The sequence below is a fragment of the Erigeron canadensis genome, chromosome 6 (assembly GCF_010389155.1).
Source record: "Erigeron canadensis isolate Cc75 chromosome 6, C_canadensis_v1, whole genome shotgun sequence".
Lineage (NCBI taxonomy): Eukaryota > Viridiplantae > Streptophyta > Magnoliopsida > Asterales > Asteraceae > Erigeron > Erigeron canadensis.
In genome coordinates this window covers 39,562,673-39,574,732 of record NC_057766.1, presented here as the reverse complement: position 1 = coordinate 39,574,732, position 12,060 = coordinate 39,562,673, and the positions used below count along the sequence as shown (strand labels likewise).

The 12,060-nt window shown below is 31.6% G+C and overlaps 1 long non-coding RNA gene across 1 annotated transcript; it reads right to left on the bottom strand.

Annotated features, from left to right (window-relative positions):
- Positions 1-4,332: 4,332 nt before the first annotated feature.
- On the bottom strand, positions 4,333-5,598 carry LOC122606199. Its single transcript, XR_006324831.1, has 2 exons — positions 5,103-5,598; positions 4,333-5,010 (listed from the first exon to the last, which is right to left on the bottom strand). It is a non-coding gene; the product is annotated as an uncharacterized LOC122606199 (long non-coding RNA).
- Positions 5,599-12,060: the final 6,462 nt, after the last annotated feature.

Sequence of the window (12,060 nt, the reverse complement as noted above, 5' to 3'; positions counted from 1 at the left end):
TAACACTACAACAAATCAAATGTAAATCGATAATGTAGCATGTTATCTATTCATCAAACGTAATAATATGTTCAAAGTAAAAAACCAAACATGACAAAAATTTAGTCATATAAAATACACATAAATTTAGTCATATGAAATACACATAAATGCAATACGAATAAGTAAAAAAAACCCAATAAGATAAATAAGAGAAAATTATTATAGTTTTTGCTTTTTATTATATAATAGACTTTGTTTTGTGATTAGAATAACAACCAATTTTAGTTAAAGTTTCGGCAAAAAGAAAAAAAAAAGAAACAACAAAATTGATTGGTCATATATAATCTAATAATATATTCAAATAATTTCTAAAATTTGATATATTCTTTAAAGTTGTATATATTTTAATAAATAATATTATTTTTGTCAAATATGTGTGCCAATTTAGTAGATGCATGGACGTTATTTTATTTTTTTAATAAGAGTTTTGATATTATTTTTTTTATCTTGTGTATATAATTATGATTAATATATTATATTATATTTAATAAAATAAAATAGATTATTTTGAGAATAAATAAAGGTTATAAAATAAATATATTGTAAAAAATGTATGGAGATGCCACGTAGGGTAAAATCCTATGTGGCAATATTTAAAATTAGCGGGTTTAGAAGGCTATGATTCTTATTGTTTTAATATATATATATATATATATAGGGGAAAGATATTTTGAGACCACCTCTTATTTTAAGACCAACTAGGATCATTGATTTTTGTACGCCATCATCATCTACTACGATATACAAGACTTTTTTTTAAAACACTAAGACTTTCCGGCGACAGACCCACCAGAAAATCATGTGTAAGTTAACTTACGCATGATTTTTCTGTGGGCCCGTCGCTGGAAAGTTTTAGTGTTTTTACAAAAAAGTCTTATATATCGTAGTAGATGATGATGGTGGTGTGTAAGTTACGAAAATCAATGGTCCTTTTTTGGAATTTTTTTAGTTGGTCTCAAATTATCTAGGGGTGAGATAATTTGAAACCAACTAAAAAAAGTCCAAAAAAGGACCATTGATTTTCATAACTAAAAAAAGTCTTGTATATATATATATATATATATGGTAATACTCTGGTAAGAACACTCTTAAAATAAGAACAGTGAGAACACTTAAAAACATCATTTTGATGCATTAAAAGTCCATAAAACTAACATAGTGCATAACTAATTATCATTATTTAAGTGTTTAACAACACATTGATCCGTCAAAATAGAAAAAATCATGTTTTTTTTTGTTGGCTGCATCATTTTGATAAATATGCATCCAAGATGGATGCATAAAACAAAAAACATGATTTTCTCAATTTTAACAGACCAATGTGTTGTTAAACACTTAAAAATGATAATTAGTTATACACTATGTTAGTTTTATGGACTTTAAATGCATCAAAATGTAGTTTTTAAGTGTTCTTACCGTGTTATTATTTTAAAATTATTCTTATTTGGTTGTCCATATATATATATATATATATATGGACAACCAAATAAGAACAGTTTTAAAATAAGAACGGTGAGAACACCTTAAAAACATCATTTTGATGCATTAAAAGTCCATAAAACTGACATAGTGTATAACTAATTATCATTATTTAAGTGTTTAACAACACATTGATTCATTAAAATAAAAAAATCACGTTTTTTGTTGGATGCATCGTTTTGATGATTATGCATCCAAGATGGATGCACAAAACAAAAAAACATGATTATAAAGAGAGAGATAAAAGTGAGTATGGAGCTGTTATGCACCTAACTTGGGTGAAAAATCATCACATACTAATATTTTAATATTTTGAATAAATGTTTGTCATCCCATGATTTTTATGGTTTAAAAAAATTGTATGTGAGAGGTTTTTCATCCAAATTATGTGCCTAACAGAGTAACAGCCATATTCCTTTCCTCCATATTTATATTTGTATAATTTTTAAATAAACGTCTTTTCTACCAAGAATTTTAAGTGGTCTACTTAGTCGATGATGAACAAGTAGTACGTATCTTTCATGCTTTTCAATTATTTTACTTTGTGATCGATCAATGGTGGTGTTGTTGAAATGGCTTACAAAATTAAAATGGAATATGGTTTAGACTTTAGACTATTTACAATGAGGTGTTTTTGGGCTTATGAATATCTTTTACCATTAAGGATTTTTTAATGTATGTCTTTACTTAAGAAGATGCCTTTGGACTATCTCTAATATTATTCTTTTGTTTGTATATAGATGTAAGTAAAAATGTTTGAATTGAATGGTTGAAAGTAAAACAAAAAGATTTTAAGGATGTGTAAGGATTTTAATGATTTGTAAGGATATGATATGACAACTTATTTATACCGGAATAAAGAAAAATTAAACCGGCGTAAACAAAAAGGAAATAAATTTTATGACAACAAAAATGGATGCTGCAGCAACTTTAGTGTAACGCTGTCTTCTTCCTTTGGAATGCATTTATCATTTTATCTCACCATCATATTATTCTATGGCCTCCATATGCACAAATGTTCCTTTCATTTCAATAAAATATTCTTCAAGTTTTCTTTAAAAAAGTATGTATTTTCAAATTAAAAATAATATATCTGATAAACGCCTAGAATGCATGATCTTAAGATGTAAAATCGAATTGTTTTGTGAAGCTTAATAGACGATTAGGGTACCTTTATGTTTGTTAAGTTTTTCAGACACTAGGTGATGAAATGAAGTTAATTGAATCAAGAAACGAGTCAAGGAACCAAGAAGCAAAAATCTGGAATTTTGAAGAAACAAAGGGCGTAACTTACGCCAGACTTGGTAGTAGGTTACGCCAGTTGAAAATACAAGGGGCGTAACTTACGCCCAGGGGGGTAGTAGGTTACGCCAGTTGTTGTGCGAAAATTCGAATTTTTTGAGTTTTAAATATTTTCAGTTTATATCCAATTAAAACACGACTTGTGGAGGTTACCACTCATATTTTCTCATCCCTGGAGCAGTTCCTAACATTCCCAACACCCCAATTTCATCATCAAATCACAAATTCATGGAGATGACAATCCAAATTGAAGATTCCATGATGAAGATGATAGGCTAGGTTTTCATTTAATCATTCTCATGTGAACAATTATGTAAGCCATTTATGTTCAATCTTTCTCATACTCATATTGGATTAGATGTTTAATTCTCATTAGTCTTTTACATCTAATGTTGTTTGGATTGTTTGAATGATTACTTGTTTATGACTTTGAATGAAATTCATCTATCTTTTGATTTCAAATTATTGTTTATCATGGATTATTGAAAGAATCTCTCATGAACTTGTAGTTTTACTTCAATGAATTAGAAGTCTAGTTGTGTCAATTCCCCGGTTTTCATTATCGTGAATCATCACAACCGATCAATTTAATTCTTGAATTCATTCAATCCAAACATTATAACGAATCATGTCTATGTGGTTTCCAATGAGTATATGTTAGATTACATTTTTGAAAATATAATTTGAAGCATGAGAATGATCTCTTTATTTAATTGATTATTGTGTTAAGTTTATAATCAACTCTAGTGTTTAATCAAATCAATCAATTAATCGGTTTTATGTTTATGTCTAGTTTAATCAACTTTGTAAAATTGTTTAACACTTTCCCTTGATTCCCTGTGGATATGATACTCGACTTACCCGTACTAGTTATAGGTATTTAGTTTATATTTTTGATTGGTCCAACGATAACGAGCAATATCAAATTTATCATTTTAATTTTGATGTATATTTTTTTTTATAAAACAATTCTTTTAAGAGTTTGTATAAATAATGAAGATAATAGTTTCATCTTTTTACTAACCAATTTCATTAATAAGCATTTCTATAAAATTTGTATTCAAGGAGACGCTAAACATGGGAGTAGTATCAACAAATGCTATATGGTTATAGAGTTCGAGTTTTACATGAAACAAAACAAATAAAAAACTTTCATGACACAGTAATATTTTAGTTGTGAACTTGTGGGTGATCCAAATTAGCTTTAGAAAAATATATTAACAGTTCGTTTTTGGAGCCATGGAGCAACGACGGTCGTGTTTAATAGGTGTCAGTGTGTCACTCTAATAGTGAATAGATTAGAAGGAAAAAAAAACACCGACTCGACTCTTAATAATGAAATACGACCCACAAACTATCGAAGTTGAACATGAAGCCATGACTCATAGTTCTGTGATCCTAGCTACTTGGACTTTACAAAAGGTTTGTTACACATGCTAATCCACAAGATGGAAGTATATAATTAATTTTATTAGACTTAAATAAAATTGAGTAACTTGAAATTTTGAATGATAAAACTGCATATATGTTTAATTACGAGTGCATTATATCATTTGTTATGTTACAGTAATCATTAATCAGCTCATCAGTTAAGGACCAAAGTTTCTTGTACTAGAGATATGGCATAAGAAAGATACCGGCAACACCATAGCTGTATTGTGGTCTCCGGTTTTTTCATGACTGAATAGAAAGGTTGACAAGGACAATCTTCGATGCTTCATAAAATCCATTCTTGTACTGTCATAGTCTGGGATCCATGACCCAACTCCCGGCATCGATTGGATCTCATCTTTGTATACTAGACACACCCCACATTCCATGATGTCGTTAAAGACTTAAAGGGCAGGTCCAAACTTATGATAAGATCTTCAGAATCAAAACCATAACAAAGATTTTGAACTAAATCGATTGATATACATCCAATCCACACAAAGTCTGCACTTTCAGTGGCAGGAGGTAGTGGAATTTCAATCAATTTTTCTTCACCACACAGTTTGAATTTGATATTGAGGAAATGGTATGATTTAAGCATTGGAGAACAAAAGAGACAACATATGGCTAACCTTGTCTTTCTAGTGTTCTGTTTTTTAGGAAAACTTAGGGGGGTCTAATCACCAACCTTTGGTTGCTGAACCACCGTGGAAGTTTGCTTCCAGGAACTACGATGCTATTCACAGCAACACATTTCTGTATGCACAATTAAACATAAATTAACCTTAGTTAATTTTTGTACAAAACATACATTATGAATATTTCAGAAACTGAGATGAGCGAGATACCTTGATTATTAAAGATTTCATCAACAGATTGAGATTAGTAAGGTTGCTTACACTCCCTTGATCCATTATGAGTTTGGAGCAGCCATTGTATGAGATCTTCAACAACCACTTATATTTATCTGATAAATCACCAACTTTTGCAAAGACGTGCAACGATCTGCCCTTAGAACTTGAATAAGTGATGGAACCACTTATATTTACTTGGCTGTATTTTTTTTTTTGAAAAAAAACTCTTCAAGCTCCTGTTCTACATCCATGAGAATATTTCTAATTTCCATGGTCAAAACCTTAAGGCCAGTCAAAAATCTTATTGACAGTGGTATCGCCCATATGCTGTCGCAACCATATCAAACTAACAAACTCTCCATCTCCCTAGAGATGTATGTGATTCTTTCAAGATTCATGCAGTCAACAAGAAGTAGAGTATGTAGAGATTCCATCTTGATAGATGACGATAGATATTTAAGATTGGAACAACAACTCCAATCTAAGTGAATGATCCTTTATGAAGCAAAACAGATTGTTGGACCTCCACCAAGCTTGTACAATATGACATATTTATGCACTCAAGATATGGGGGCCCTGAATTGTCTGGAAAACTTATCACTGAAAATGAACGGTTTAGATTCATAAGGGTGATGGCAATGTATGTGGGTTGGAGGGAGGGTTGCACTCAACCCATGTGGGAACATGCCCCCATTGACATGGGTTGGGCATGGGTTGTAAAACCATAGTGGGTTGGGGATAAACTTGTGACCGTTGACCATTGAAAGTGTGGAAATGTTTTCTAAATATTAAATAAATGTAGTGTGAGTTGGCGATGCCACAAAATTAGGAGATGTGGGTTGAAAAAAGTGAAATTGAGATGTTATGAGGGAATTGGTTGAAGTATGGATTGAATGTGTGGTATGGTTTTCATTGTCATCGCCCTAAACTTGAGTTTTGTGAGGATGACCTGACAGATATAGATAAGGCTTACAAGATCAATATGAGACAACAATTTGGACTTAGTAATTGTACCTCTTTCTGTATTTGTAGTTGTTTCATTTGACCACGTCTTATATTAAGGCAAACAAGATTTGTGTTACCTGTTGCAATTCTCAACAATTCAAATGGGTAGAAAGACCAACAAATCCATCTAGTTTTTCATGAAAGTCCGCCGGTTCACTGAAAGTCAATCTTCAATGAACTTGAAGCAACCTCAGTTTCTTCATGCTCTCGAAGACTTCTACATCACAATAGGCAATGGACCTGTCACCGACATCATCATTCTCTGGCTCCACTTAAGATTCAACTACTTCTAGTCTCTGAACCCAACATAGCAATTAAGGTAGGCATATTTCACCAAACTTAAAATCTATTTTAGTACAAGGGGTCGAAGAAGATTTTGCCTGCTAGAACTAATGCATAACATAACAAATACACGGAACTTTCCCAAATATACTTGAAAAAAGCAATTACATAACCGCCTGCGGATATCTTCAATCTGCAGTTATACTTGATGGAACTGCTTAGGGCTGTCATATGAGGAAGGCATGTAGGAGTAGGAGACAAACAAGAACTCTCTATAAAAGTTTATTAATATTCTATTCCAAGATAGTATTTGGATCAAAGTATGAAAACTAAGAAGAGTACAAATATAGATTACGTGGCTCAAAGGATAATGAGTTAGTGACACGTGAAGTTGCACTGATGATAGAGCCACAAAGTAACAGAAAGACCAAAAGCAAACTAAGTTGCTAGAACGTTAACTGTTAAGTACAGAGTTTGATTGTAAATGTGGTAGAAACTAGAAAATGTTGCAACATTTTGTCACACTTATTGTGCAGGCCACCTTCGAGCCCTTTAATTGTTGGAAAGATATATGATGCACTTCTACTTTAAGGAATTGGCTGGATGGCAGTCTGGATGCTATGGAGAATAAAAAAAAGTTGGAGTATAGCAGTGCTGATTGATTATGTTAAGAATGGGATTAAGATGCTAGAAACAACGACAACAATGCCTCAGCATAATGGACGTACAGAAAGGATGAGCATGGTTTGAAATGAGAGGAGAAAGAGCACTAGACTACTAGGAGGTTGTAGAAATTATCGGCGAACTCCATACGTACAAAACTTGTTTGCTAAACCATGAACCTCATTTCTATAAGAGTTCAAAAATCCAAAGGAAGAATGGTGAATTAGGGAAAGGAACTTGAGAGATTTGGATGTGTAGCTTACGTGAAAGTCAAAGATGTTGGCAAAGACAAGCTTGATCCAAAAGAAGAGAATTTTGGGGTTTTATCTTAATTTATCATGCATGCGACGTAATATTGATACTTTGTACGTATATAGCTAAAAGTTATCCCTATCTTTATTGTATTCGATTGGGTGATGTTTAGTGTGTGAATTTTCATCACATAGAGCATGAGAACAGAACTTACAACAGTTGTCATCATTACTCTTCTTGAATTTCCTTTGGAACCCAAACCATGGCGTTAGGATAGGATTCGCCAACAATACACCGACCCATCTCTTGAACCAGATCATGCATATGGAAATTTCCTTTCAAAATGGTCAAAAGAGATTTTTCAATGAGCACGGTTATTTCACTCATAACTTCAAATCCTAAACTATCAAGAACTCATGTGAGTCGTGACATGACGTCTTTTCCTACATTCAAAGAAACGTGCTATGGATATGAGTATTGTCTTTGCAAAGATATTCAATCCATCAAAACTTAACTTAAAGGCATATTTTCCTTAAATGTGTTATCTGCTAAAGAGATTCAAAGCTTCAGTTTCTTTTAACAGGGGTAGGTGCATCTTTCTCTTGTGCAAAGCATAACGAATGCTTTTAATGGAACTTCAGATTCAACAAACTAATCAGTTCGATCTCAAAGTATATACAAAAGGAACAATATTGAAAAAGGATAATCAACACTTAGTTGATTAATCATAATAATACCATGATTGATAGTTCCAATTAAGAGACACGTAGAAAATGAATACAAAGTCAACAGTTTAATTCAAAGAATGAAAGAACCAAGCCTAATTGATGCTATATTCACGACCGGCCTCTATTTTGTTTGGTTTTTGAATCTTACAAAGTATTCTATCCTACATTTTTACACTAACTCATCTTCATGTCAACTAATTGCCCGAAAAATTCATCACATTTCTAAAGATTAACGATTTTGAAGAAATAGATTGAATGAAACTGGATTGCAAATTATTGTAAAAGAAAAGCTAAAAAATCTATATTTCTCACTGAATCCAAATTAAATTAAAATTGTTTATTAATTGTGGTTAAGTAGTTATATTTAAACAATTTAATAAATTAAAGGATTGAAGTTGCGTTAATATTTATTTTATTTTATTTATTTTTAGAACGGCAGTTGCGTTAAATTATATTTTGCGACAGACATATGCTAGTTATATTCGCGAATAATTCATATTTTTAAAAAAAATTAAATAATAAATAATATTTAAGGCTTTTTCCACAAAACATAAGTTATTTAAAGTATTTTTAATAGCATAATTTTCATAATAAATATTTTATGACACAAATAAACATATTCAAAGTTAAAACTAAATTCCTTTTGGAGAAAAATCAAAACATCATAATCTACATCTATACTACCTTATAAATAATTCTTTATCAAGTTTATTTTACTCAAACTACTTATCTTCTTTATTCATTAATTTAAATATCATAACTTAATATATCTATGATAGTATTAATGAAATTATTTACGACATACACACTTCAACCATAAAAATAACTACACTACACCCTTTATATATGAATTACATAATAACCACACTGTCACCGCTATCACCATCGTCGCTGCCACCTCCACATGTCTTCGCCATCACCACCATTCGTCGCAATCATTATCTTCGTATCGTGCGGACACGTGTCTAGTATAAAATTATATACACATAATTAGTTAGTGAATTAATTTATATAAAAAAAACATTAAGATTTTAAAAGGGGATAATGTTAGTGCCATGGGATTTAAATAACCTAAAAACTTATCGATTACTATACATGTATTTAATTAGATGAATACCTGCGCAATTCGACAACGATGGTGGTAAAGGCTGCGTGATGGTGGCGACGACGAGGTGTAGGTTATTGATGTAGAAGGGTAGTGTGTTTTATTTAAGGAATTAAGGGATTGTTATCGTAAATTAATTTCATTTACGGTATTTTGAGTATTTTAAAAATAGAAAATTTGAACGAGAATGGATAGTAAAGAAAAGAAATAATCAATTATTGTACATTTTGAAGGCGTTATTTTCTACAATATGTTACTCCATCCGTCCCATTTGAATTGTCCAATTTTGACTAGTCAAGTCTTTTTCTTCTGACTTTGACCATAAGTATTTTTGTTTGTGTTATATATTCGTTGATGAAAGTTATATCAATGAAAAGTACATGTAAGACTCAATCAATTCATATATGTTATATCAAGTGTTATCTAACGCAAACAAATATATTTACGGTCAAAGTCGGAAGAAAAAGACTTGACTAGTCAAAATTGGACAATTAAAATGGGACGAAGAGAGTATTAAATTCAATGTAAATTACATAAACCGTCCTTATGATTTATTTATGTTTTCATTATTCATCCCTAAATGAAAATATTTGCATAAACCATCCTCAAAGTCGGCTTAACATTTTTTGTGGCCTTAAACAAAATCGATTTTAGAGGTCTTCCTTTTAAAATCTCTAGCAAAGTTCTCTTTTATTCTGGCATAAGATCCAAGTTCAAAACCAAATAATAAATAATGAGAAGATAATGTATTTTAGATATGTTAAAAGAAACCATAGAGAAGATGAAACAATATAGAAGATAATTTTTTAAAACAATAAATAAAAATTCAAAATATTTTGTAAAAGATTAATTCCATTTTGTTAAAAGCTTACAAGATACGCTCCTTAGCAAGATAAGCATCCGCCTAAAAGAATGATCCAGCTTTTTAACTCCCCATACTACTACTGCTAGTAAAAAAAATGGTGCATGCGGTTTCTCTCGTTTTCCGCACACATTGATTCCATTTGCTTGCTTCGGGTTAGTCTCCTTCAATTCCTTTTCATTTTCTGTTGAAATGATCAACTGATTTCTTGCATGAAATGTGTAGGCATTTTTAGGGTTTTTACTTTTAATGTTTTTTTTCCCCCTTTTACAATATATATCAATATATGTATAACGTTCATTCATACACATAATATTTTGTATAATTATTTTGTCAACTATTTTATGGATTTTCCTCCCCAATTTAGTTGTGTTTGTCTCGTCATTAGCTATATAGGTCGGTAAGTAGTTAGTTAGTTGGCGAACAAGTTTTTGATTAATTAATAGTCTACAAGTATTTATTTCTTGTTATTTGATTAGGGTTTTTAATTAGTCAGTACTTTGCTATTATATCTTCTTTGATCAACAGTTCATAGTTTTTGTTACTTCATCGAGGTGACCTAGTTGTCATACGTCTTGATATCATCATCTTAATAAGATGAACAAGGCTGGTCATGGGTATACCTTGGTCTGGTTAGGTCGTGTATGGGCTGCCATCGAGTTGAGCTTTTATCCAGCTTTACATAGCTCGGCTCGAATACTTATCTAGCTTTTCGAGCTTTTAATATTTTATGTATACCCTTTTATATATAATACTTGAATAATCAAGTCCTATCGAGCTTTTCGAGCTTAGAGTCGAGCTCGAGCCATATTTATAGATATAACAAGCCAAGCTCGAGCCTTTTTTCGAGCCGAGCTCGAGCCGTATTGTAATTATAGCGAGTCGAGTTCGAGCCTACACAGTGAAAGCTCGTCGAGCTCGAGCCTACCACTTTTTTTCAAGCCGATCTCGAGCTTCGATAACACCCCTACGTGTAAGCAAGGTTGTAAAACTCCATCGAGTACTTGAAATAGACTCCCGACTCGCCATCTGGCTGAGTCGAGTCCGAGTCACCAATTCTCTAATCTTGATACGGACAAAATGACGATGAAGCGTGAATCTATCAACTAATATTATGTTTAACTTTTGAGCTTAGAAGTGATGTGTGAAATCGAGTTTAATAATTTATAACAAGATCTACCGCTTACTGACTACCACACACTTACGGGCAGTGTACCCGTTCGTATGTAATATAGTTAATTGGTAAGACCAGGATCGAACACAAGGACTGAATGTTGTACTTAAGGTTGTAAAAATGTAAATCAAGAGAAAGTTTGGTTTGTGACCGAGTTGTCACTTTGCGTTTCAGAAAGCTAATTAATCAACAAGTAAAATAAATGAAATACTCAACCGGTGTCAATCGAGAGTATGCGAAAATAGTTTGAGATGTAACGAATAATTAAAAAGCCATCTATGTTGAATCCGCTACACAAGAAGTCTAGGTTGCATATGGTTTAAGCTCAAAATTCAATAATGTTGGTGACAATAATCGTGATAAGTTCAAAACACAAACAGGTGCACAACGTTTGTAAAATTCACTCAATCACCTAATCAACCCAATTTCTTGCAACAAGTGGTACCACCAACCCTATTACAATTCCTTGAACTAACTAGTTTGTTTGATTATCTAAATAACAATTTTATCTTTGTGAAAGAAACGTGGTACCACCAACCGTTAAATTCACTTAACAAAGTAATTTCTATTAAACTTATATTCTTTACTATCATACCATGACCTAGCAAAAGTTGTTCATAGACAAACAACTAAAATAATACTTGCATTCAACTAGTACCACTATTGAAGAACACAAATATGACCAAGAACATAAATTTAAGTAGAAGAAATCACTTCATTAAGATCTTGACAAATTGTTAAGTAAAACCAACTTGAATTCAAAATACTATGCAACCATAACTAATTGTTTCACTTCATCTTCATAGATGTATAAGGATTTAGCTACTCATAATGTTAAAAGCTAAAGATTGAAATAGAAAGGAAGACATAATGTACCAAAT